This window comes from Ailuropoda melanoleuca, chromosome 15 (genome assembly GCF_002007445.2).
Source record: "Ailuropoda melanoleuca isolate Jingjing chromosome 15, ASM200744v2, whole genome shotgun sequence".
Classification (NCBI taxonomy): domain Eukaryota; kingdom Metazoa; phylum Chordata; class Mammalia; order Carnivora; family Ursidae; genus Ailuropoda; species Ailuropoda melanoleuca.
This window is the reverse complement of record NC_048232.1, coordinates 49,951,140-49,975,725: the sequence shown is the minus strand read 5'-3', so window position 1 is coordinate 49,975,725 and position 24,586 is coordinate 49,951,140. Positions and strand designations below refer to the sequence as shown.

Below are 24,586 nucleotides of genomic sequence, written 5' to 3'. Positions count from 1 at the left end.
GGCAGGAGGCGGGAAGAAGGAAATATAAAGTGGCACAAAAAAACTTTTGGAAATAGGGTGCCTGGGTGGCTCAGTAAGTTAAGCCTCTGGTTCTTGAATTCAGCTCAGATCATGATCTCAGGGTCGTGGGATCCAGTTCTGCATCCGGCTCCCCTCTTGGCAGGGAGTCTGCTTGGGATTCTTTCTCTCCTTCTGCCCCTCCTCCTGCTCACGCACACCCTCCCAATCTCTCTATCAAAATAAATAATTTAAAAAAAAACTCTTGGGAATGATAAATATGTTCACTATCTTGAGCTATCTTAAACTATGGTAGCAATAATTCACAGTTGAATACATATGTCAAACTTATCAAATTATACTTTAAATATGTACAGTTGATTGTATGTCAATTATTCTTCATATTATAGATGAGGAAATAGATACCAAGAAGTTAAAGTTCCTTGTCCAACATTAGCCAGAGAGGTGGTAGCAAAGACAGGATAAAAATAGTTTTTAAAATACTTGAACAAAGGGCACCTGGGTGGCTCAGTCATTAAGCATCTGCCTCCTGCTCAGGGCGTGATCCCAGCATTCTGGGATCGAGCCCCACATCAGGCTCCTCCACTGGGAGCCTGCTTCTTCCTCTCCCACTCCCCCTGCTTATGTTCCCTCTCTTGCTGGCTGTCTCTCTCTGTCAAATAAATAAATTAAATTAAAAAAAAAAAGAACTCTGGGTTAACTTATATATCTCAATTGAGCACTGGAAATCCACTGTGAATTCATTTGATGAAAAAGTTTAATGCATCTCAGAAGTTTGTCATCACATGCAATCTGAGAAATACTTAACTTTAGCAATTTTATAATTATATGACCAGCAGGGGGCAACTAAATACTTCAGAAACAGCATCATGTACAGGAAAACACATTAAAATTGGAGAGACTATGAGCATTCTCGGTTGTATAGAACTAAATTCCTTCAAAAATGATAATTAACACCAAGTCACACATTCTCACGATATTGAATTTGTGAAGATAATTAGAACACTCCCCTAAGTAAAATCTATATACTAAGGCCTATATTTGACAGGTTGTTTTGGTTGTTCTTTCAGTTCACAAGGATCTTCGCAAAAATCTATATATTTTGTATCCAATGAGTTTTTTTTAAACTTTGTGTTGTAGAAAATACAATAAACATTGACTAATTTCTGTAGGTTATTCTAGGATTCTTCTATTTCAGTTGACATTCTAAGATCAAAGTAATTAAGATTTGCATAGGATCTCATTTTTAACTTAAAATTTAATAAAGTATCATTTCCTAACTTTTTTTTATAGAGACTAATTTTAAGGTTGTTGTATTAGTCATGGTTCTCCATAGAAATGGAAGCAGCTGTGTTGGAAGAGATCTATATTGTCAAATAATCCAACCTTCCTTCAGATGAACCTGCAATGACTGGCACAAAGAGAGCATTCAGTAAAAGTATGTGGACTGAATTGAACTGAATTTATATAAATTGAATTAAATATCTCTAGTGGTGGCTGGACTCTGCCAGAGTTCCAGTGTGCAGTTGGGCAGTATTATAGGCTAGAGGTTAAGCATGAATTCTGGGGTCAGATTATCTAGGTTCACATAATGCTCCCTCTGCTTACTTTCTATGTAACCTTGAATGAGTTCCTTGACATTGCTAGTCCTCCATTTCCTCACCTATACAAAAAGAACAGTAATGATAGCTATTTATGGTACACATTGCTAATGTTAGTCAATATTCAGTTCTCTTTCTCTTCTGGGCATTCAGTGGATTGACTGTTCCTTCTCAGCACCCCAGCAACTGGATGGGTCCATGTGACTCAGTCTGGCAATGAAATACAGTGGAATTGACATGTGTCAGTTTCCAGATGAGGCCATGAAAAGCCAATAGGAAATCCCCCAGTCCTTCTCCTACTGGGGCAATCATGGAAGAAGACTCATATATTACTCAGCTATCAAAAAGAACGATTTCTCAACATTTGCTGCAACATGGACGGCACTGGAGGAGATAATGCTAAGTGAAATAAGTCAAGCAGAGAAAGACAATTATCATATGGTTTCTCTCATCTACGGAACATAAGAACTAGGAAGATCGGTAGGAGAAGAAAGGGATAAAGAAAGGGGGGGTAATCAAAAGGGGGAATGAAGCATGAGAGACTATGGACTCTGAGAAACAAACTGAGGGCTTCAGAGGGGAGGGGGGTGGGGGAATGGGATAGGCTGGTGATGGGTAGTAAGGAGGGCACATATTACATGGTGCACTGGGTGTTATACGCAACTAATGAATCATCGAACTTTACATCAGAAACCAGGGATGTACTGTATGGTGACTAACGTAATATAATAAAAAAATATTATTATAATTGAAAAAAAAAGATGGTGGCACCACAGGTTGAAAGAGCCTCGATTATCATGCCATTGCATGGAAGACAGTTGTCTGCAGCCAGAGCCAACATTTTGGAGTAAGAAATAAATCTCTGTTCAGTTAGGGGCGCCTGGGTGGCATAGTGGTTAAGTGTCTGCCTTCGGCTCAGGGTGTGATCCCGGCGTTGTGGGATCGAGCCCCACATCAGGCTCTTCTGCTATGAGCCTGCTTCTTCCTCTCCCACTCCCCTGCTGTGTTCCCTCTCTCACTGGCTGTCTCTATCTCTGTCAAATGAATAAATAAATAAAATCTTTAAAAAAATCTCTGTTCAGTTAAGTCATTGACTTTTTTTTTCAATTCTGTTCTGCCTCGTAGAGTTGTTTTGATGGTTCAATCAGATATGGTATGGGAATTGCCTGTTTGATAAACAAGTGCTCAATGTTATAATTATGCTGAATCAATCATACTGGCTTTGAATATAAAGCATTGCTTTGTTGTTGATTATTATAATGATTTAAAACTCAGTCAAATTAGAGTACCAGGTAACTTTTTAAAAATCTATTTATTTGAGAGAGAGAGGGCATGAGCAAGTGTGCACTCAAGGGAGAGAATCTTCAAGCAGACTCCCTGCTGATCTCCATAGCCCGATAAAGCAGGGCTCAATCTCAGGACCCACGAGATCACAACTTGAGCAAAACACAAAAGTTGGGCACTTAACCAATAACCAGGCGCCCCATAGACTATCAGGTAACTTTCGTTTAAAGTATTCTAACTCTTTAAACTTCTTGAAACAATGCCTAACACAGAATAGGCGTTCAGGAATAAATGAACAAAATCCTATTTTGCTGATTATCTGATAATTGCTATCATTTTATTCTGGGATCTTTATTCCCTTGTTAGATTGGCAAGATTTCATTTTCCATTCCTTTTCTCAGACCTAGGTTCTCATTAAACAGCTACTTGTGGATAAAGTTGTCCTATCACTAGTGGGGCTTAGGCAGTGACCGCTGCTCCTATGTCTTAACTCTCTTCTGAATTAAAAACCAATTAATAGGGAGCCAGATAGAGAAAGATGAAAAACCACCTTCTTCCTGATAAAGCTGCTTGGACAATATGACTTCAATGTACAGCCACAACCAGGCTTTTCAATACTCCTCCCCAAGTCCAAATGGGATATGGCATAATAAAAGGAAAATTGGGTCTGCAGGACAGATAAACTTGGGCAGAATCACTGCTCTCCACACTCAGTGAGGTCAACAGTAGAAAAAAATGAGGGTTAGGACTCAGATCTGCCTCTAGAAGGCAAGCCTAGGCTCTGATCCACGTATGTTTAGTTTATTACACGGAATGAGAAACAGAACAGAACATAATCTGTCGTGGGTAAGTAGATTTGAAAACTATGGCAAGAAAGAGGCTGGGTCTTTCTTCTTAGGGAAGGTGGCAGAAATAAAAATGGAAGTTACTCTTCCCTAAAGTTCTGAAAGTAGCATATTCCTATTTTAAGAGCCAGACAGTGGAGGACCTCAATATGTAAATATATAAATTTATAAATGTCTAACTAGAGAGTACAATAATTAGTGATTATATATATATGATTTTGTTGCTCAGGAGAGAGGACTAAGCTAGAGCTACATATTAGATTAAAAAGAATCAGAACACAAGATCCATTATCTCCTCTTTTCTAGGAAGAAGATGTAAAGTGAAAAGAGAAGAAGGCTGAGTATGAAATTTTGGAGCAACAAATAGCAGAGAAAGATAAACTTGTAGGAATGAAGAAGAGTCAGAAAGGTAGGGAAAAAACTAATATGATGACATAAAAACAAAAGGAGTTTCTGCCCAAGGCCAACAGAGGCACACAGATAAGCTGCCAATTTGTGAAGACTGCTACAGTGCAAAGGCTACATGATCTAGTGCTGAGGCCCTATGAACCATGGGTAAGAGACAAAGGCAAAGGAAATCTGAAGCAGAGAGGCTTTAAAGAAGTAACCAGGTAGGCTGGTGACCTGGTAGTCTCGCATGCTGGAATGTTTACAGTCTCATGTTTTGTTTTGTTTTTTTGTTTTTTTTTAAAGATTTTATTTATTTATTCGACAGAGATACAGACAGCCAGCGAGAGAGGGAACACAAGCAGGGGGAGTGGGAGAGGAAGAAGCAGGCTCATAGCGGAAGAGCCTGATGTGGGGCTCGATCCCATAACGCCGGGATCACGCCCTGAGCCGAAGGCAGACGCCTAACCACTGTGCCACCCAGGCGCCCCTACAGTCTCATGTTGATGATGACTCAGAAGTTATATATAGGCCCAGTAGGAAATAGTGATTTTCTTAAAAAACAAACAAACAAACAAAAACCGTCTGTTACTATGAAAGTAGTACATGCATGGTAGAAAGTTGGAAACTATATATAAATAAAATAGAAAAATAAAAAAAAACATATTTCCCATCTATTACCATTGTTAACAGCTTACTGTATATCTTTCCATATCTTTATTTATCCCTATATATGCATATAAATATATATATGTATTTTTAACCAAAATGGTTTCATACCTGGTGTGCAGTTTTACAATGTATTTACTTTTTTAAAATTAACAATCTCTACCTTTCTAAGTCAATGAATTTTCATCTTATCTAAAACCCAAATTCAGATTTCCCCATTTGTCTCCAAATTATCTTAACTCTGAAAATTACTAAAAGTAAGGAATTATTTATTTTTCCTTTCCTGTATGAACCATATTTTAAGGTGATCAAACAGTTCTAGCTATAAAGGCAAGCTCTATCTTACTGGAAAAAAATGTCAGAATGTAGAATGAATGACGGTATTAAAATTATTTTGCAATTCTGACTGAAATTATTGACTTGTACAAAGGTTTTCAACAAGTGTTAAAACATGAGGTTTATGTTTGAAGAGGATCTAGTCATATGCATGGTATTAAAGTAATACCATACAAATTACTTCCTAGTCATGAGTTTATAAAGTAGGGATGAGACTGCCATATCATTATGTCAATATCAGTCTAAGCATCAATAATTGAGCATTAATCAAATAACATGAAAGATGCTATACAAAATATACTGCATTACCTATAATTATTCTAGCCCAAAATGTTTAACTTGAATCCACCAAATCTTTACATCTAATATCTCTCAAAGTTTTTGAAAGGCCATTTTTATATCTATTGACTATCATAAACAAGATGTTCTGGATTGCTAAATGACATTGCAAGGGCAGAAGAATAAGGAAATGTATACATTACTGCATTGTGGTTAGAGATGAATTTTGTTTTACTATGATTCATTGTACTTAAGAAATAAGTTTGGGCAAGAGTGGACTGGCTNGGTGCACCTGGGTGGCACAGCGGTTAAGCATCTGCCTTCAGCTCAGGGCGTGATCCTGGCGTTGTGGGATCGAGCCCCACGTCAGGCTCCTCAGCTATGAGCCTGCTTCTTCCTCTCCCACTCCCCCTGCTTGTGTTCCCTCTCTCGCTGGCTGTCTCTATCTCTGTCTAATAAATAAATAAAATCTTAAAANACTGCATTGTGGTTAGAGATGAATTTTGTTTTACTATGATTCATTGTACTTAAGAAATAAGTTTGGCAAGAGTGGACTGGCTTAGAGTGTTGACTTCATGTCTTGCAACACTCTAATGTCTGTTTGAAGTCTTATTTGAACGGAAAGTACAACTCTCAAATTGAGTCTATCTCCTAGTTGCCAAAGAAATGGCTTTCATTCTTACATCACATGTGAGACGTGATATTTGAATTGGGGATTGTAGAGATTCTTAAATAAATCTGCTTCCATGGCCTGAGGTTATGCCCATCTATGTATCTTCTATAATTCTCAGAATTAGGCCAGTTGCCACAAAGCTTTGGTATCAATGGAAGGTTGGTAGAGTATAGTCTGTAATTTTTTTTACAACTGAGTAAAGTGAAAATACAGTTAGTAATATTGTGCATATTGTAATATTTCCCAAAGATAGTAATCATAACAGTTTATGTTTCTTGAGTTCTTTAATTCTTATTACAACACTGTAAAGTAAAAAAAAAAATTTAATTCCACTTTACAGATGAGGAAAGAGCCTTGGTGTGGTCTCACAGCTAGTAAATGACAGGGCTAGCATTATATATCTGATGTTAGAGTTGGAGCTCAACCCCACTACACTATACTACTACAGTGAGTCAAATTTGCATTGATGAACTTTGTAATATTGATTACATTGATTTTTTAAAAAGATTTATTTAGTTAGTTTTAAAGATTTTATTTATTTGTGAAAGAGAGAGAGAGAACACAAGCAGGGGAAGCAGCAGGCAGAGGGAGAAGCAGACTCCCCACTGAGCAAGGAGCCCAATGTGGGACTTGATTCTGGGACCTTGGGATCATGACCTGAGCCAAAGGCAGACGTTTAACCTACTAAGCCACCCAGGTGTCCCAAGACTTATTTATTTTAAAGAGGGAAAGAGTGTGTGCATGAGAGAGGTGCAGAGGGAGAGACAGAATCCTCAAGCAGACTCCCCTGTGAGCGTAGAGCCCAATGAGGGGCTTGATTCCAAGACCCTGAGATCACGACCTAAGCTGAAATCAAGAGTCATCTGCTTAACTGACTGAGCCACCCAGGCGCCCCTTTGATTAAATTGATTTTAAGATTTTCTTTCATCTTCATAGCAATATTAACTTATAACAGTTTCTGGATTATCACTGCTAGCCTAATGGGAACATCTCTGCATAAATTGAAAGTACTTAGTTCTTGTCAAATATTAGCACAGAAGAAATAAAACATTAACAGAATACTTTCAACTATTTTCTTTCCAGAAAAGAGTCAGTGCTAATCAAGGCAGGGCCTAAACTTTCACTTGACTTTTTTTGCTACTTTTTATGAATTTGACAGTTGTGCATTTGGAATCTGTTCAAATTCTATTTGTAGCTGAATCATGTGAATGCCAAGGAGATCAGTACATCTGCTTCTTAGCATCTCTAGAGTAATCTGTATTTGCGAATGCTTTATATAAATTTGAACATGTTAATGTGCTTAATCAGATTTATTTGCCACATGTCATATGATATTTGGCCTTTCACAGTGGTTTAATAGAGGTTTGGAGCAAACAACAGATAGCATGAGTTGCTTTTGATTTGAATACTTTTACCAAAAAATAATCATAGACATGGGGCACCTGGGTGGCTCAGCCAATTAAGTGTTCAGTTCAGGTTGTGATCTTGGGGTCCTGGGATGGAGCCCTGCATAGGGCTCCCTGCTTGGCAGGGAGTCTGTTTCTCCTGTCCCTGCTCATGATTTTTTCTCTTTTTTTCTCAAATAAATAAAAATCTTCAAAAAAATGGACATGATAAAGAGGAAATTATTACTATCTTAAAGGTAGAAAATAACAAGTAGTAGTTGTAGAGTACATTCCCATGGATTTGACCTATAGATAGAGAAAATAAAGTGACATAATTTGAAGGTGGGTTTTTTTTTTCCCTGAAGTAGGGGCCCAATTATACAGTATGTGTCTTTAAGAAATGGGACATTTAAATAAAAATAATCACATATCATTATCATGCCTAAGATGATTAATAATAATTCCTTGATATCATGTAATATCCAACCAGTATTAGTATTTCCCTGATTGTTTCATTAATGTCTTTTTATAAAAGTGATTTGAAACAGAATCTAAAAGAGGTCCATACATTGTGTTAGGTTGATACATCTGATGTCTTTTTTTTTAAAATAAACATTTGTAATTTTATTTAAAAAAAATAAAACATCACAACCATGAACATTATTACAGTTAGAGGCCCTCTTGGTTCTTCACAATGATACTGAGCATGTTCACAGGGGTTCCCATTATTTAGTCTTAGCTTAAACAACAATCTTTAAAAGAAGGAAAAAAACTCAGCACATTACCATTTAACTTGTTTTAATGTTTCTTTACAAATGATGAAAAATACTAATACAGACAAGGAATAATCATAATGTTGTGGCCAACATTATATATATGGAATTATAAATTTAAAAAACTTTCTGGTTTAAAAATAAATTTGGCAGTCAACGCAGTTGTGCGGGGTCTCTGTGTCTAGCAGGGCTGGTCTCTGAGTTCCTGACGGTGCTGATCTTTTTCCATTTTTCCCGGTCCTCCATGCCCACCTCTTCTTCCTCCCATCTGTTCCATCAGAGGTCCAGGGGGCCCACCAGGGCCGCCCCTCTTCCTCCACCAAAGCCACCTCAGTCCATGCCCTGGCCACCATGGAAGCCACCTCTTTCTCCACCATGACCACTTCTGAACATCCCACCGGGACCACCATGGTCCATGAGGCTGCCTCTTCCACCCCGCATGCCACCGGGGCCACCTCTGCCATGGTCACTGCCCAGGGTGTAGAAAGGGTGATGGAAGGAAGCCTTCAGGCTTCAAGGCCTCACACTGCTTGCATTCTGCTCTCCAGGCCTAGTTCTGGTTTCCACAACCCAGACTGGGGCACTGCCAGTCTCCAGCTCAGTGCTGGACGTTTTCCTCCTCTGGGTGGGTTCCCTCAGGAATCCCGGGGCCCTCTTGGGGGAAAGCTACCTCTGTCTCCTCCACGGCCTCTTCTGTGACCCATGGGACCCCCAGGACCTCCTGGGCCCCCTGGACCTCCACAGAGTGGCTGCAGCATCCCTCTGCCCTCACGGGGAGGCATACCACCCTGCATGCTGTTCATCAGAGGCTTCTTCTGGCAAGAGAAACCTTAAATTTGCTCCCTTGAAAATCTTTACCATCAAACCACTCCATGGCAACCTTGGCAGTTGGTGGGTCTTCATAGGACACTGTAGCAACACCTTTGGGCTTTCCTGTTTCCTTGTCCAAGTAGACATGAATCATGGGTTATCCAGTTCTCTTGTTTATCTTAACAACTCCACACTGCTTAACGAAGTCTGCCAGATCATCTAGGATCACACTGTCATTTCAGCCTTGCACATAAACTGCACTGTTGTCAGAGTCTTCATCTGGATCTACAGGTGGACCTAGATCAATATCTGGTCCTTCAACCATGGATCTGTCAGGCTTACTGAAGCCACCTCGCTCTCCAGCACCCATTCCACTGTGTTCTCCTCCCTGTCCACCTCTGCACATGCCTCCACAATCAAATCCCCCTCTTCCCCTGCCCCGGTTATCAGGCCCACTCACATTCCCATTCTCTCCTGGTCTGGAAAATCCTCCAGACTCCTGTCCATAAATACTCATGCTACTGGGGTGGTCCTGTCAGAATGAACTCTGCTGACCATAGCTGCTGCTCTGCTGGCTATATGGACTTGGAGCCTGGCTGTAGGATCCAGTTTGTGGGGGATAACTAGTGGGTGGCTGCTGTCCATAGCTGCTGTGTTGACCATAGCTACTCTGCTCTCCATAGCTGCTGGGCTGCCCATAGGTGTTCTGCTGAGAGTAACTACTCTAATCATAACTAGTTGGCTATGGAGTAGCTGGTAGGAGGATAAGAAGGTGGTGCCCTGACTGGCTACGTGGGGTAGCTCCCAGGTACCTGGGGATACCTACTGTTACTCTGTCTATATCCTAGGCTGGGCAGGTTTTAATCTCCTGTGCTAGATTGAGGTTGACTAGTCTCAGCAGATTTGTTACATCCTGTGGTTTTGCAGGTTCAGTGGCTGCTGGCTGCTGCCCAAAGCCTGGGTAAGCAGCCTGAGTGCCATATGCAGACTGAGCTGCATAGGAGGCCTGGGTGGTAGTGACTGTAGCAGTGGTGGTATCATAAGCACCAGTGCCATACGCCTCAATAGGCAGACTGTACGCCTGGGGGGGCAGTCGGAGTAGTGTAACCAGCAGGAGGCTGTTCCATAAGAAGTTGCATAGGGGGTCTGCCCATAGGTCACAGTGATCTGAGCCTGGGTATAGCTGACATCGGTGGGCTGTCCATAGGTTCCATAACTTTGCTGCCCATATGCCTGGGTGGTCTGTGCATATCCTTGAGTGGGCTGCAGCTTGGCTTTAGGTACTGTAATCCGTGGAAGCCATTTTCTCTCCTTCCTTCTCATTGATGAGTCTATTTTAATGCATAATGGTGCTTCTTTTTTCCCTTGCTTTTGTTTATTGCATAAAGGTCTTTCTTCTAGAATTTTCCCTGTTTAGTTTAGATCATTGTATTCATATGGTGTACTGCTTTTCTAATACTTTTAGGAAGGGGGGTTGGGAGGCAAATGATGTTAGGTCCAAGACTGTTGGCTGACAGCAAAAGAAAGTTAGTCGAAGTAATCAGCACAATGTCAGAACACAAGAGGCGAAATGTTTGGCCATCTCTGGAAAGGAGCTGATATTTAAAAATAAAAAAAATAGATGTATCCCAACTCCAGTCCATTCCAGGAGGGTGTTATAGGGATTAAGGATTAAAGGAAACGGGGGGGGGGAATGGGATTGGGAGTCTGGTCTCAGCTGTCTGTGCATATAACACAAGCAAGTTAGGCTCCCATAGGAACTGAAAACAACTAGGGGAAAATATCAACAGGGCCTAGAACAAAGGGATGAACCTAACAAGAATGCTTTGGACAGACATTACTGGAATACAGGGTAGGTACCTTCTTTCTTCACCTTGTCACCTTTGGGCACCAGTGTTCTTAAGGAATAAGAAAGATAATAAATTCCTAGGAGATTTGACAAAAGTCATCTAGGTAGCACTTGTCCTTGTTGGGAGGGGTGGGTAGATGGCTGCTAGCTGATAATGTTGTATGTATGGCACCTTCATTGTCAGCAGAGAAGAACATAAACTGCAGTTTCGAAACACTGTTAGTTTATAGGGCAAGACCTCTTGCTAGCTTCCCATTCATTTCAGAAAAGAGGTGGAGCAACCTACAGATACTTAATAATTTTTTTGTAAACAGGATGGGCCTTGGACCCAGTAAAAACTGATAACTTATTAAATTGAAATAATTAATGTACAGTCTGGTTTATATGAATTACTTGTGAACTGTCAGAAAATTTATAGATGTATAAATACAGGTTGGACAAAGCTAACTGGAATTATCTATATTAGCAATATATAATCTTTTCCATGTTAAAAAATATAAAGTAATGAAAGTCATTTGGACATTATGCAGTGAAACTATAGATTTGGTTTTCTCAGGAAAGTATTATAGAAGTAAATATGTTTTGAATAATCTCATGTGACTGAGGAAAAGAAAGAGTAAAACTCTGGGAAAAAAAGTAAGGTACAATTTCTTTGCCTTGTAGTTACCACAACTTTGGAAATTTAAGGAATTATGTGTTCTATGCTTTTCATGTTTACATAATTGTGATAGCCACCTTTTTATATACTCTCTTGAAATTGAAATGAAAAACATAGTTGCAACTGGGAATGTTTAGTCTAGGTAGATATCAGAAAGAAATGGGTCTTCTTCTTCTTCCTTTATAAAAATTTATTTGGAGTTCAGGTTGCCCTCTGAGCTGAATTAAAGCTCAGGAGTCAATCTTTACAGCCTGAGCATAGATTTCTAACTATTTCCAGAGATGGTGTTAAAAGTCATAGCATGCACCTAATTTTGAATAGGAAGCGTGGGTGGAAACAGTAGGCAGAGCTTTTCAGTAAGAGTTAATTGTTCTTATCCTGTGAATACATAATTATATAATTTGTTATGATGAACTTTCATTTTTAGACTTCTATGGTGGGACTCATTAATGCTTCATAGTTATGTGAAAAATAGTATATAATTCTGTTTTTTATTACTCTAAATCTCCTAAATATGTGCTAATTTCTTAGCCTGATTATTAATAAACCGTCTTCACTGGTACATTATGCAAATTTGAAATAAAAATGTCATGAAGAAAAACATTTAAAATGCTACACCAGTAGAGCTTTTAAAAAGAGAATACCAATAAAACATTAATACAGTTTTGCCCAAATGGATGAGAAAAGAGGGGAAAAAATGGAAATGTTTAGTATTTTTGCTTTTAAGGGCATATAGCAGATGGAAATAATAATACGAATGGATAAAATACTTGGTTTGGTGAGGTCTGTTTAATAGTAGGTATAAAGTGAGAATCTGATTGGACTTATTCTGATGTTAGGAATATGAGTGCTATCTTTTCTTTTAAAATATTAAATAATTTTAACAATTCTGTTTTGCATAGTCAGTGGTTTTTAGATTCATGCAAATATTTAGCACTTTCAATGCTTTTCCTTTAGTCTTAACTTTAGGACCTTTTATTTGGCATCATTTCATTTTTTTCTGAAGAAAGAAATTTCTTTAGACGTTCTGTTAGTGAGAATCAATATTAGCAGCAAACTCTGCTCTTGCTTCCTGAAAATGCCTTCATTTTGGCTTCATTCTTAAAAGATCTCTTCAATGGGCATTGAATTCTAGGCCAATAGTCATTTTCTTTTAGCCCACTGAGGACAAAGTTATTCCACTATCTTCTGATTCTATTGTTACTGAGGAAAGCCAATTACCAGATACTTTGGGATAATCTATTTTTTTTCTCTTCTAAGTTTTTCTTTGTTTGCTTTTGGAATTTTATAGTTTTATTATGTATATAAGTGTAGATTTATTATTCTTTAACTTGCTGGGGATTTCCTAAGTCTGTGGGTTAGAGTCTTCCATCAGTTCTCGAAAGTTTTCAACCATTACCTTATCAAATAACGCTTCTGCCACATTTTCTCTTTCCTATTCTTTTGGAGTACTGATTTATTTTAGACTTTCTCACAATGTTTTCCATGTCACTTAAAGTCTCTTTTATATTTTTCTTTATTTTTTATATTTACATTTTATATATATTATATATTATAAATATATATTTATATATAATATATAATATATATATTTTAGATTTATATATAATATATATATTTTATATTTCTTTATTTTTCTATTGCATTTGGGCAATTTCTTCATCTCTGTCTCACAGTTCACTAAATTGTACTTCTGCTATGTCAAATAGACTATTAAATATGTCCACTTAGTTTTAAATTTTAATAATTTATATTTTTAATTCTTTAAATTCTACTTTAAAAAAATACCTTATTCTTTGTACTTTCTTGTTCTCTGTACATATTTTCAAGGTTGTCTTTTATTCATTTTTATATAGTTATTTTACAGTCTGTGTGTAATTTCAGTATCTGAAGTCCTTTTGAATATGTTTTTGCTATCTATGTTCATTGTTTCTCATTAATGATGTCTCATTTTCTTCTGTACTTGTTATTTTTTAAAATGTGAGGTGCTCGGGCACCAGGGTGGCTCAGTCGGTTAAGCACCCAACTCTTGGCTTCAGCTTAAGTCATGATCTCAGGGTCCTGGGATTGAGCCCTGCATCAATATGTACATATTTTGGAAGCAAATCTACAGATTTTATAAATACACTACTTTTTAATAGAAATTTTTAGTTGGGGGCTTACCAAATATCTAGGTGACTATTCTGTAGGTGTCTATTATTTTATTTTACTAAATAGAAGAATATTATTGTTCTACAGTGCATTTGGCCTTTGAACCATCTATCTGTTGGTTTACATTCACTTAAGCTGATTTGTGAGGTTATACTACATAATAATTTCAAAATCTCTGTGATTTAGAACAATAAATATTTATGATTTACTATTGTTTCATGTTAGTAGCTGCAAGTCAGCTGCTGCTGTATTGCTCCAGGGTTAAGGTCAGTTGCAGGTCTGCTCCATGTATTTTCTCATTCTGATAGCCTATTTGGAACATACCTTTCTCATTGCAGGCAGCATGAGGCTAAGAGATTGACTTGAATGTTGCACTCAAATTTAAAGCAGTTAGCATGTATTACATCTGTTTATAAACCACTGGCTAGAGCAAGTTACATGGCCAAGAGTAATAATATAATCTACCACAGTCTTATTGTGCTGAATACCTTATTTATGTTTGAGGTTGCTCTTAATCTTCTCTGAGAAAATAAGGATTTTAACCTAAAATCCTCATCAGCAATTTTTGGCAACATAAATATTTTAAATGGAAAGACTAAAGGTAAAGCCTCAAGTCAATTTCTCTCATTCTAGGTCGAGGTTGATATATGTTCTGTGGGAAAAATTATCATGCCTGTCAGTGCTTTCACTGATTTGGGAAAAGAACTTTTCATTCTCGGAAATGTATAATTAATTAAACACTAGGCAATAAGAGATTAATTCTCATTGGAGTTAAAATTGGGTAGTTATAATAAAAGTGGATACTTTTAATAAAAAGTTTTATTTAAAAATATTATTCTTAAAATCATTTAAAGAGTAGAAAACTTGTGGGGGTATCTCAACATAGCAAATGGGAGTTACAAGGTATTTCTCAATTATAGTGCAGGATCACATATTACAGTTTGTTTACGTTGTGATTACAACACAAATGCTAGATTGAATGATCATTTCCTGGAATCATAGAATATTAGATTTGAAAGGATCTGAAAAGTATGTATTTCTGAATTTGAATATATTGATACATCATTTTGTTGCAAACAATTGTGAGGTATGCCAAAATCATCATTCATGGCAAGGAACTATTATTAGCAACAGTTAAAATACAGACAATTGCAAAAGATATACTTATATTTGTTGTTCTGTATCTTTACTTTCATGAACTTGCATTCTGATTTTGTGTGTGTGTGTGTGTGTGTGTGTGGTTGATAGGAGTTACAGCTAGTCTGACAAAAATTTGCACAAGCCTGAGTATACAGTGACTATTTGTTTCAAATGTGAATATCATCACTGAAGAAAAAGGCTGAATAACATTGGTTAAACAGCATATAGTCCAACTTCCTACTTTTATCAGAACTTGAAACGCAGAGAGTAATTCATCTAGGCAAACATCCGATTAGCAAAGTCTATAATCTAGGCCACCTTGCTTCCAGAATAGTGCTTCCTGTTCCAATAAAAGACCATTTATTTTCAACAGCCAATGTAAGAAATTTGGGCTGAGGCAGGAGAGGATTGTCAAGGCAATTTGCCTTCTCTTTCTAATCTTTAGTTTTAGTTCCCAAAGTAAAGGAAAAGCACCAGAGAAACACAGCCCAGAGCATATATTTTGCCTGTTACTTGTGCTCCAAGAACATTCTTCTTCAAATCTATTTGATTGCAACTCACAATAAGAAACAGTTTAAATCACAACATAGGACACACTCTTAACTTTCCCCACAAATGAAACAAAAATTTCACAAAGAAATTTCTTGTCCACACTAGATATGTACTCTGATCTTTATATTCTATTCACTCTAGTTTATTTCATTAAAAAATAAAATTAATTTTTGAGTCGGTATAAAAAATACTGCTCTAGAAAATAGGAGACAGGTTTCAATCTGTTGACAAACTACAAAGTTACTAGCTTTACTGAAGTAGTGTCATTCACAGAATAATAAATGGCTCTCATATTTATTTGAACTACAATATCTCAGACTTCAGAACAGAACCTGTAGAATCTTTTCCTCATTGGAACACCAGCTCATTACCAATCTCACAGATTCCAAAGCTCATTGTTTTTCACGTTTTAACATCCTTGAATTCAAGATGTGTCCTAAAAATATCAGTGACATGGCATAGTTTAATTGGCAGTGTTTTTCTGTCTTGAGTAACACGAAATAATGGTGAGTCTTAAAGTCCATGATTTCTTATTGTGCCCATAAAATACACTAATTATAACGATTATATAGGACAAACTCTATTGCTTATTCATTTCAAAGTATCTAGCTGATCAGAAAGCTTTTTGATGTCATGTTAAGAAAATGTAATGAGGGCATAAGACTTACTTAAGCAAAACCCCTCAGTTCTGGGCTAGAAGGAAAAATGACTTACAAACTGAGAAAGCTTTCTCATGTGCTTTCATTATTAGCAGGGTTTGATGATGATCTTTCTGCTTTTCTACCTCCCTCATTTCTGTATTGTTGCTTTTCCTCTGATGACCAGCATATTCTTTTCTTCTCCTCACCAGGGTTGGTGGGTGGGGTAGAGTTCCTCCGACCATGGTTTAAAAGGAAGGCAAAAGGTATGTCCAGAAGTTAAGGTACTTGGGGGGAAAAAGGATTAGTCTTTATTTTAAAAATGGAACGAATTGCCAAAATCCTGTGTTATCTCTTTAAACTGTCACTAACCTAACACATTGTAAGACTTAATGACTGTAAAACTGGCACGAAGGATGCTGAACCTGACTAGGAACAAAAATAAGTTTGCTAGGCTATTTTCATTCCAGCGTGATTGAAACGCACCAAACTTTCCTCAAAAATAAAAACCTCTAATGAGGAAAACAGTTAAATGCCACAATTAACGTGCTACAAGAAATCGGAATAAATAGTTACTGCTTTTTAAGCCAGACACCACGATGCCTTCTTTTTCCCCATGTTTGGCTAAAACTTTAGCCAAGCCAGGGCTGAGGAGGCGGGTGTCACGCTTGGGCCTCCGGGCCTCAGAGCCTCCGAGTGGGCGTGGGGGTCCTAAGCTCTGACCAGGGAGCTGCATTATGAAGTCTCCTCAGAGTAGGCAGGGCCCAGTAAGACAGGTCCGGAAGGCCTCGCCTTAGCAGGTCACAGGCGTGGGGCGGGCGGCGGTGGGCTCGGATCCCGAAGCCGCCTTCGGGTGTGCGGAGCCAATTCGGCGGCGATAAGACTCTGGCAGAACAAGGTGCTGACAGTTGCTCCCGCGCGACTCACTCCCGGCCCGCAGGAGAGGCGTCTCCGCGGCCGCCTCCGCGCGCGGTCACGTGACGGGAAGGGGGGTTGGCCGGCGCCCGCGAGCTGGGGGGCGGGGCGTGGAGGGGGAGGGCGCTCGGATGTGAAGGATCTTGGCGGCTCTAGGTGCCCAGAGAAGCGGCGACGCGGCTGATGACAGCATTAGGCCGCGACGCGCTCCGGGCCGTGCAGTGCTTGGAGCGGTAGCCCGAGCGGCTGCAGTGTTAGTTTTTACCGCGGCAGTAGCCGCAGCCAGTATTGGGCAGACGGGTGTGAGGTGGACCCGCCCTTGCCGGAGGAGCCCGCCCTTGCCGGAGGATCGTGCGCCCGGAGTTCCCGCCCCCCTCGCGTGCAGAGGCGGCAGCGCCTCCGCGGCAGCGAGCCAGCGCCCTCGGTCTGGGCTCGAGCCCTAGCTACCGCCGGCGATAGCAGCCGAGAGAAGTTGGGGTCCGCCCGGGCGCGTGCAGGGCCTCGGAGGAACCGGCCCCCTGCTCCCCGCCTCTCCGGGGGTTCCGCACCGGTGAGTGTCACGCCGGTCCCTGAGTCGGGGGGTTGGGAGCGACAGGTCTGCACCCCTCCGGGCGGCTGCACTCCCTTATCCGCACGTTCTGAGCTCGGGCCGGCGGGGGCTCCACGCGCCTGAGTTCCTTTTTGGCTCCTTTGTCCCCTTTTGGAGTGGGGGATTCCAAGGGCCGGCGGGGGTGGAGTGTTTTGGGGCCCACAGTACGTGCGTGTGCAAACCTTACAGAGCCGCGTCAGCGGCGGGGGGGGGTTAGAGCATTCTGACTGCCCTGAGTGCGTCTTCCCGAAGTTTGGGCGGACGGCGGGGTCTCGCCGGAAGCCCCTGCGCGGGGGGAGAGCTGGTGCTTTGTCACTTGGCGCGGTTAAGGCGAGGCTCCAGTTTTCCCTTGACAGCCCCGGAGGAGGCAGTGCCGCGCACCGCAGACCGCACCCGCCCTTGCAGATCCGAGTGACACGGTGTCGTTCCGCTAAACTGAGTTCCTGTGGCCGACTTGTAACGTAGGAGGAAGACGAAGCCTTTGCTGTGCTTTTAAATGTAGTCCTTTCTCAGGAGTGGAATCAGGTTCTAAGGAGCTTCACAGGGAGCACGCTCTGGTTCGTTGAGCCACCCACTCAAGACCAACTGAGTGAAGCAAAAGTATATGCAGATTTTCCATTCACAAAAGTCATTTAACACTCTTCTTTATGAGAGACATTTGCGTTAGGGAACTTTCCTAATTTCATTTTATCTGAATACTGTCTGAAGTGATAACTTGGGCTTCTCAAACAGATGGGAAAACTTATCTAACTGGTAAGTATATTTGCGTTAAATAATTTAATGAAGTTTTTGCCTTTCTAATGCTAGAGGACTTCAGTGACTTCTAATTAGTATGAGAATACTATAGTAGGGTTATTGCCCTGAAACTTAGCCTCAAATTAGTGCCACTTTAGTAGGTCTTTTTAGATAATCATTTAAAGGTTTTTTGCTTCCCTTAGGATTCCAAGGAAAGCAAGGATTGTAGAGAGACTTGGGTGAATTGCTTCTTAGATTTTCTCCATTCCATCAGCTGTTGTCTAAACTTGATCATGTTGAGAGACTATGGTCAGTTTTTATGCTTGCTAGAAACCTGTTTTACGGTGAAGTTAAGATCATGCTAGTTTTATAAAACAGGTTGGGAAAGGAAGAGTAAGAGTATGCAGTTTGTCCTTTATAGAAAATACAGCCTAATTCAAGTATTTCTTGCCCCTTTTTTGATAGCAGCTGTGTGTGGAATGACTACAAGATGCCTGTTCAAAGTACTGGGAAAGGGAATAGATGAAACATAAGTACTACCTTTTAGGTCTTTAATTATGGAGATTAGGTTGTTGCGGTCAAATTCCACGTGAACTGTTTGAGCCACAATACATTGTACACAGCTGCTTAGAATTGGTTGTTTAATTAGAAAAGGTCATGGTTTCTTTTTTGTTGAGTATTAATGTGGTATCTGTGATCTGGAAAAGGTGCTGTCTTTTTTCAGTTGGAGTATTATTACATTTTAGAGGCAATCAAATATATTTCTTACAGCAGCACGTTTATGGCACTTATAAATTTGGCAAGATCTAGTTTCTTGGTTCAATTTTTAATTGAAAACCCTTATACTCTGGGGACAAACATACAGTTCTGTCTAATGAAGTTATGTTTTAGTTTTGATTTAAGAAAAAATGATAAAATTATGATTTACCAAAGCTTCATCGCAAAAGGATGTCTTGTTAAAAGACAAATTGCAGAATTTCTTTAGTGAGTACTATTAGTACATTGATACTTGTTTTGGTTTATAAATAATCCTGTAAGAGCAGGTAACTTGGAGCATGAGTGACAGAACAAGGAATTGATACTTAGATGGAGTTTTCTGATTTTGTGGAAAAGTCTTATGCTAATAGCAATATCTGAAGTGTTACATTTGAATATATATAATATCCAAAGATGAACACAGTTATAGCAATGATCTTGGAGCATCAGGAGATTCAAAAGTAGAAGGCATAGGTCCTACCTGATTTTTATGAATCCATAAATACCACTTGAATTGAAAAGTCTCTGAGTACTGCATTAGTGCAAGGAGATTGGTGGAGATGCTTGATTGGAGCAGTTGTGGCTAACGTATCATTTTCTTGTGGATGGAATTCAGGAAGGGATGTCTGGACTAATGTGTGGATGTACATTTCACATTCGTGTGTTGGAAACCCTTGAAAGATTTTAAATCTGTCCTTTCTACCTTGATTCCTCACTTCCTCATATTTCTTTGAAGGCATGAAGTTGAAGGTCTCATCTGAAAGACATGATAGAAGGAATTTTTCCTCCCTGAAAAATGTAATCAAGTATGCAAGGGAGAAAGCTTTGTTCAGAGACCTTGTAGGGAAGGAATCCTTGTAGAATATCATACTCTTATACCCCATGTTACTATCTTTATAAAAGATGCAAACGACGTAAGTCATCTGTGATAGCAAAGGCCTGTCTTTTTTTTGTTCGCCATTGACTCTAATTATGCTTAATAGTTACTGAATGAAAAAATGTAGTTCCAGATATATGACAGGAGAACGAAGAAGAGTGTGTGATAATGTAGTCCAAAATAGATACAAGGAGTGAGATGATAAGGATGTTGGATTGGGAGGAAGGGAGCAGGTTATAATTGGGAAGCTCTTTTAGGGGAAGTAATTCTTTCATTAGGTTTTGCTTAAAGCTGTATATCTGAAGATAAGCAGGTGTTTTAAGGGGGTAGACAGCATGAGCAAAGCATTTACATCGGACTGGGTAATCATGTGGGATTAATAAGCACAGTGAGGTTTTTTTGGTGACATTATGAATAATTTTTTTTTCTCCCCTTTGGTGGTGACATTGAATAATTTTTCTCCTCACGTTACAACTGTTGCCCCTCCCTGATGAAAAGATTGGTACACTTCATAAGAATTAAGATTTAGAGTACTTGAATTGTGGCAGTGATAGTGGTATAGTGAAAACAAGAGCATCGAACTGGGGGGGACAGAAAATTTGAATTGGATTTCTGATTAAATCTTATATATGCAAGTGTAGGCAAATCACTGGGCCTTAGTTTCCTCATTTGTAAAAGGAGGACAATAATCCTTATCCCATGTGGTTGTTGGGAAATAAAGTTACATAATGTATATGGAGGTGTTCTAACACCTAGGAGGACTTTACATTAAATTGTTTAAAATAGATCTTGGTCAGGGGTGCCAGGGTGGCTCAGTCAGTTAAGTGTCTGACTCTTGATTTTGGCTCAGGTCATGATCTCAGGGTTGTGGGATTGAGCCCCAATCCCTGCTTGGGATTCTCTCTCTCCCTCTCCCCCACCCCACCATGCTCCCTTCTGTGTGTGTGTGCGCTCTCTCTCTCAAAAAAAAAATAGATCTTTGTCTTTAGATTATTAAAAAAATATTTTGGTGTATTTATCATGAACTCTAGTATTTGCTTGACCTTTGAGTTGACCCTTTAAATTACCTTTAAATTTGTATCAAAATTTTAGATGCTTAGTTTTCTTTCAGTGAAGTATAATGTTTTCTGATAGAAATGAAGCTTAACTTTTTTACTTTAATGTTATCACAAAAAATGCTAGATGCCTCCGATTTTTAAAGCTTTTAGTAAGGGATGTGTGTGGCTGAAAATCTGAGCCTCTGGGCATTTCTTCTCTACAGAATTTGTTTTTGAAGAAATTGCCCATGCCTATCATGCTATCTATTCATTGTTGTGAAGAAACGGGATTTTCCTGCTATTAAGGGAAAAAAAATTACCAGAAGTATCCTCTATATGTTTTTAGTGATTTGAGTGACTATAAACCATGAAGGCTCTCTACCTGCTGTGCTTTATTTTAGAATTCAGTATTTTTTTGAGCAGGCTAATAGACTTCTGCATCATTTCTTATCTAAGCTTTTTGCTCTGGTAGCTGTTCTTTTATGTATCTCAAAATTTCATTATACTTTGTGAACTGTTTGTAGAGTTTATAATCCACGGAGCAATCTGTCTTGTGTATAATATTTGGAAGGGAATTATTAAAAAACTAAAAAGAGTCTGGAGTCTTAAAATGAAAAAGAAGCCATTTACCCACCATCTTCCATATTCACAAAAGACCGAAAAAAAGAGGAAATGGTTTTGAGCTTGAAGACTTTTCAGATAAAAAGGAGAAACTTTCTGATTTAGGGTTGTTAACATGATAGATTCAGAAGGAGATTGTTATAGTTCCCACAGGTGTCTTAGCAGGCATTATTGGTAGTAATAATAGCTAATATGTGTTGATTACTATGTGTCATTTACTACTTTAGAAGTATTTGCTGTGTTATCACATTTAATCCTCACAATGAGTACCTCCCCCTCCCCATCAGATTTTTTTTTCTTTTTTTTTAAACCTCAGGCAGTGAGAGATTAAGTGGTAGATAGTGGAGCCAGGATTTGCAATGTAAGTCGGGGGGAAGCTAAGTAGCAGGTGGTTGAGCCTACCAAAAGGATTTGAATGAGAAGTTTAACCTGAGCTTTAAGAGCCTGTCCATTTAACCACCAGGTTATACTGCCTTGTATAGTTTATTTGCAGTTGCCCCTTGTGACAAGTCTTGATCTTCATGATCTGAGTCTATTTCAGTTGTATGGTTTGATGAAAATGCGCTTTGTAAAAGATGCCGTGTAGCGTCAGGTTTTTTTTTTTTTTTAATTGCACATGTATTTAGCATCCTTTTTTTTTGTTTAATCCTGGAAATGTTTATAGTAAAACAAAAAATTTGTTATTCATTCAGTTTCTCGCTAGGAAATTCCAAACTAAACTGGAAATATAAGAACATAGTAGATATGGTATTTTAAGGTGACTTTAAGTTTTTAAAATTCATACTTTCTAAGAGTAAGACAGATGCATAGACATGGTGTGGATAGGTTTTATGCAGTGATATTTGAGGGTTACAAATCTATGTAATTGGAATCTATTGAAATTTCCACCACTAAAGTAACTTGTGTTTTGACTGCCAAATGCCACATATTAGCAGGACTAGTTTATCAGATTACATGGTTTCATACAAAGAATTCTTGGCTCTGGCTTCTGTGGAAATTATGCAGTCTGGGTATGTAAGTTTTGATGGGGTGGGAGTATCGTAGATCTGGGGAGAGAGCAGTCCACTCTAAGTAACATTATTACTGAGTAGGAGTAAGGAGGTGGAATGCCCTGAACATGAGGACACAGGTACACTTTTAAAGTACAGAGCGGGGTGAGGGAATTCCGAAGACCAGCTTTGCTTACTGTATAATTTTGCCTGTTGTTTCACTATAATAACATTTAAAATCAGCAATCCAGAAATAAAGAAAAATCGTGCTATGCATCATAGTAAGGAATTTGTAATAGTTCCTAGATTGTTTGCAAGATGTGGATGCTTTGTAAATTGATCCTGGAAGGACTCTCACTACCTATTATTTGAGAAATTTAAAGAGGCAGAATAACACAGGCTGTGGAGCTAGACTGCTTAAGTTCACAACTCATATAGCCACTTATACTAGCTTATTGCCCAGTACCTGACCTGTGCCTGTAGTGGAAGAAGATGGTGTACTGAGGCAGAGTAAGGCCCAGAGATGCATCCCTTGAGTTTCCCGTGGTTTTTAGGTAGTATTAAAGAGATCTAGAAGTTCTCACAAAATCCTACTGTAAGAAATAGAAATTGACAGAGTGGGGGGAGCCAGCAAGCTTGTTATTAGGTTACTATTGTGAAGGGAGAGACCAGGCAGTAATGATTGGGAGGAGGGCAGCTACAGATTGAGCTCAATGCCCACCAAAATTTGTGTTTCCCCTTTCTGTAGTACAGTTAACACTGGGAAGTGGTTGCTCAGCCAGGCATATGTTTTTGTCATTCTCTCCTCTATCCTTGCTATCTCTCTCTGCATCTAGGTGGAACCGTGTATGTGACTGATTTTTACTAGTGGAATGTGAATGGAAATGATGTGTTTTCACTTCTGGGTAGAAGTGACAGAAAAGCAGGTGTTCTTTCTCTAACTTCTTTTTTCCAGTCCAAGGAACTTGGGGCACTTTGAGGGTGGAAGGATCTAGAGTCTTTAAATTACCATGTAGAAGAAAGTTTGTGCACCAAAGAGGGGTACCCACAACAGATTGTAATTTTAATGAGAAATTTTAATTGTGTAAAATTACTGTGAGCATGGGCCGCGTAGAATGGGTAGTTGAGCTCCCAAGAATATTCATACCAACAGGAGCTGAGGTAGGCCAAGTTAATAGATCCCCTGAATGTTGTTCCAGTATATCATCAGCATGTGCCATTATGACTCTCCGAAACCTCTGAAGCCCATGAGAACACAGAGGGCAGTCTGTGGCTCTACATTCAGATCAATCATAAACACTTCCTGTACCCATGGAAACTTTCCTACTATGCCCTACTATGCCCTACTATACTATTATAAGAATGAAGAGCTGTGAGAAACTAAACATTTTTCTGTAAAAGTCTAAAAGTTCCTTTAAAGTAGAGTTTCTCCAACTTGGCACTATTGACATTTTGGGGTGGTTAATTCTTTGCTGTGAGTGGCTGTCCTGTGCATTGTGGTATGTATAGCGGCAGCCTGATCCTCTATGCATTAGATATCAGTAGCATCTCCCCTTAATTATACAACCAAAAATGTCTCCAGACGTTGTTAAATGTCCTCTCGGGCAGAATCGAATCACCCCTGGTAGAAAACCATTGCCTTAAAAATTGAGTTAACCTGAAAGAAATTATTTTAAGCTGAAAGACACTTATCTTTATTTTAAAAACCTTTTCTTCCCTTAGGAGATGGGTGGAGTTCATGGGGGAGGTTTGTTTGTGAATATGCAACAAAGGAAGCTCTGTTGTTTTTATAAAACACACTGCTTTTTGTTGAATGTTGATCTACACCTATTTATTGATTTAGACATTATTTGAATTTTCCATTTTCTCTTTCTTTCCTTTTCCTTCCAAACTTCTTATTGCCTGAACACATTACACCCTTTCCTCCCGCCCCCATCTGTAACTCCAACTGTCACGTCCACAGGTTCTCTTTAAATGATGAAAACCAATAAATAGTTTAAATATTATGACTGTGTAAAT

The 24,586-nt window shown here is 39.1% G+C and overlaps 1 protein-coding gene and 1 pseudogene across 4 annotated transcripts in view; one reads left to right on the top strand and one right to left on the bottom strand.

Moving 5' to 3' along the window:
* Positions 1 to 8,431: 8,431 nt before the first annotated feature.
* On the bottom strand, positions 8,432 to 10,442 carry LOC100484690 (annotated as a pseudogene).
* Positions 10,443 to 17,078: 6,636 nt separating this feature from the next.
* The window catches only part of OSBPL8 (oxysterol binding protein like 8), a 159,715-nt gene continuing 152,207 nt past the window's right edge, over positions 17,079 to 24,586 (top strand). For 2 of the 4 annotated variants that reach the window (XM_034644532.1, XM_034644531.1), the window contains exons 1-2: positions 17,079 to 17,513; positions 17,909 to 18,305. The gene's annotated coding sequence lies outside the window, so the exon portion shown is untranslated. The remainder of the gene's footprint in view (positions 17,514 to 17,908; positions 18,306 to 24,586) is intronic. The other 2 variants (XM_002920648.4, XM_011226764.3) reach the window with 2 other exon arrangements.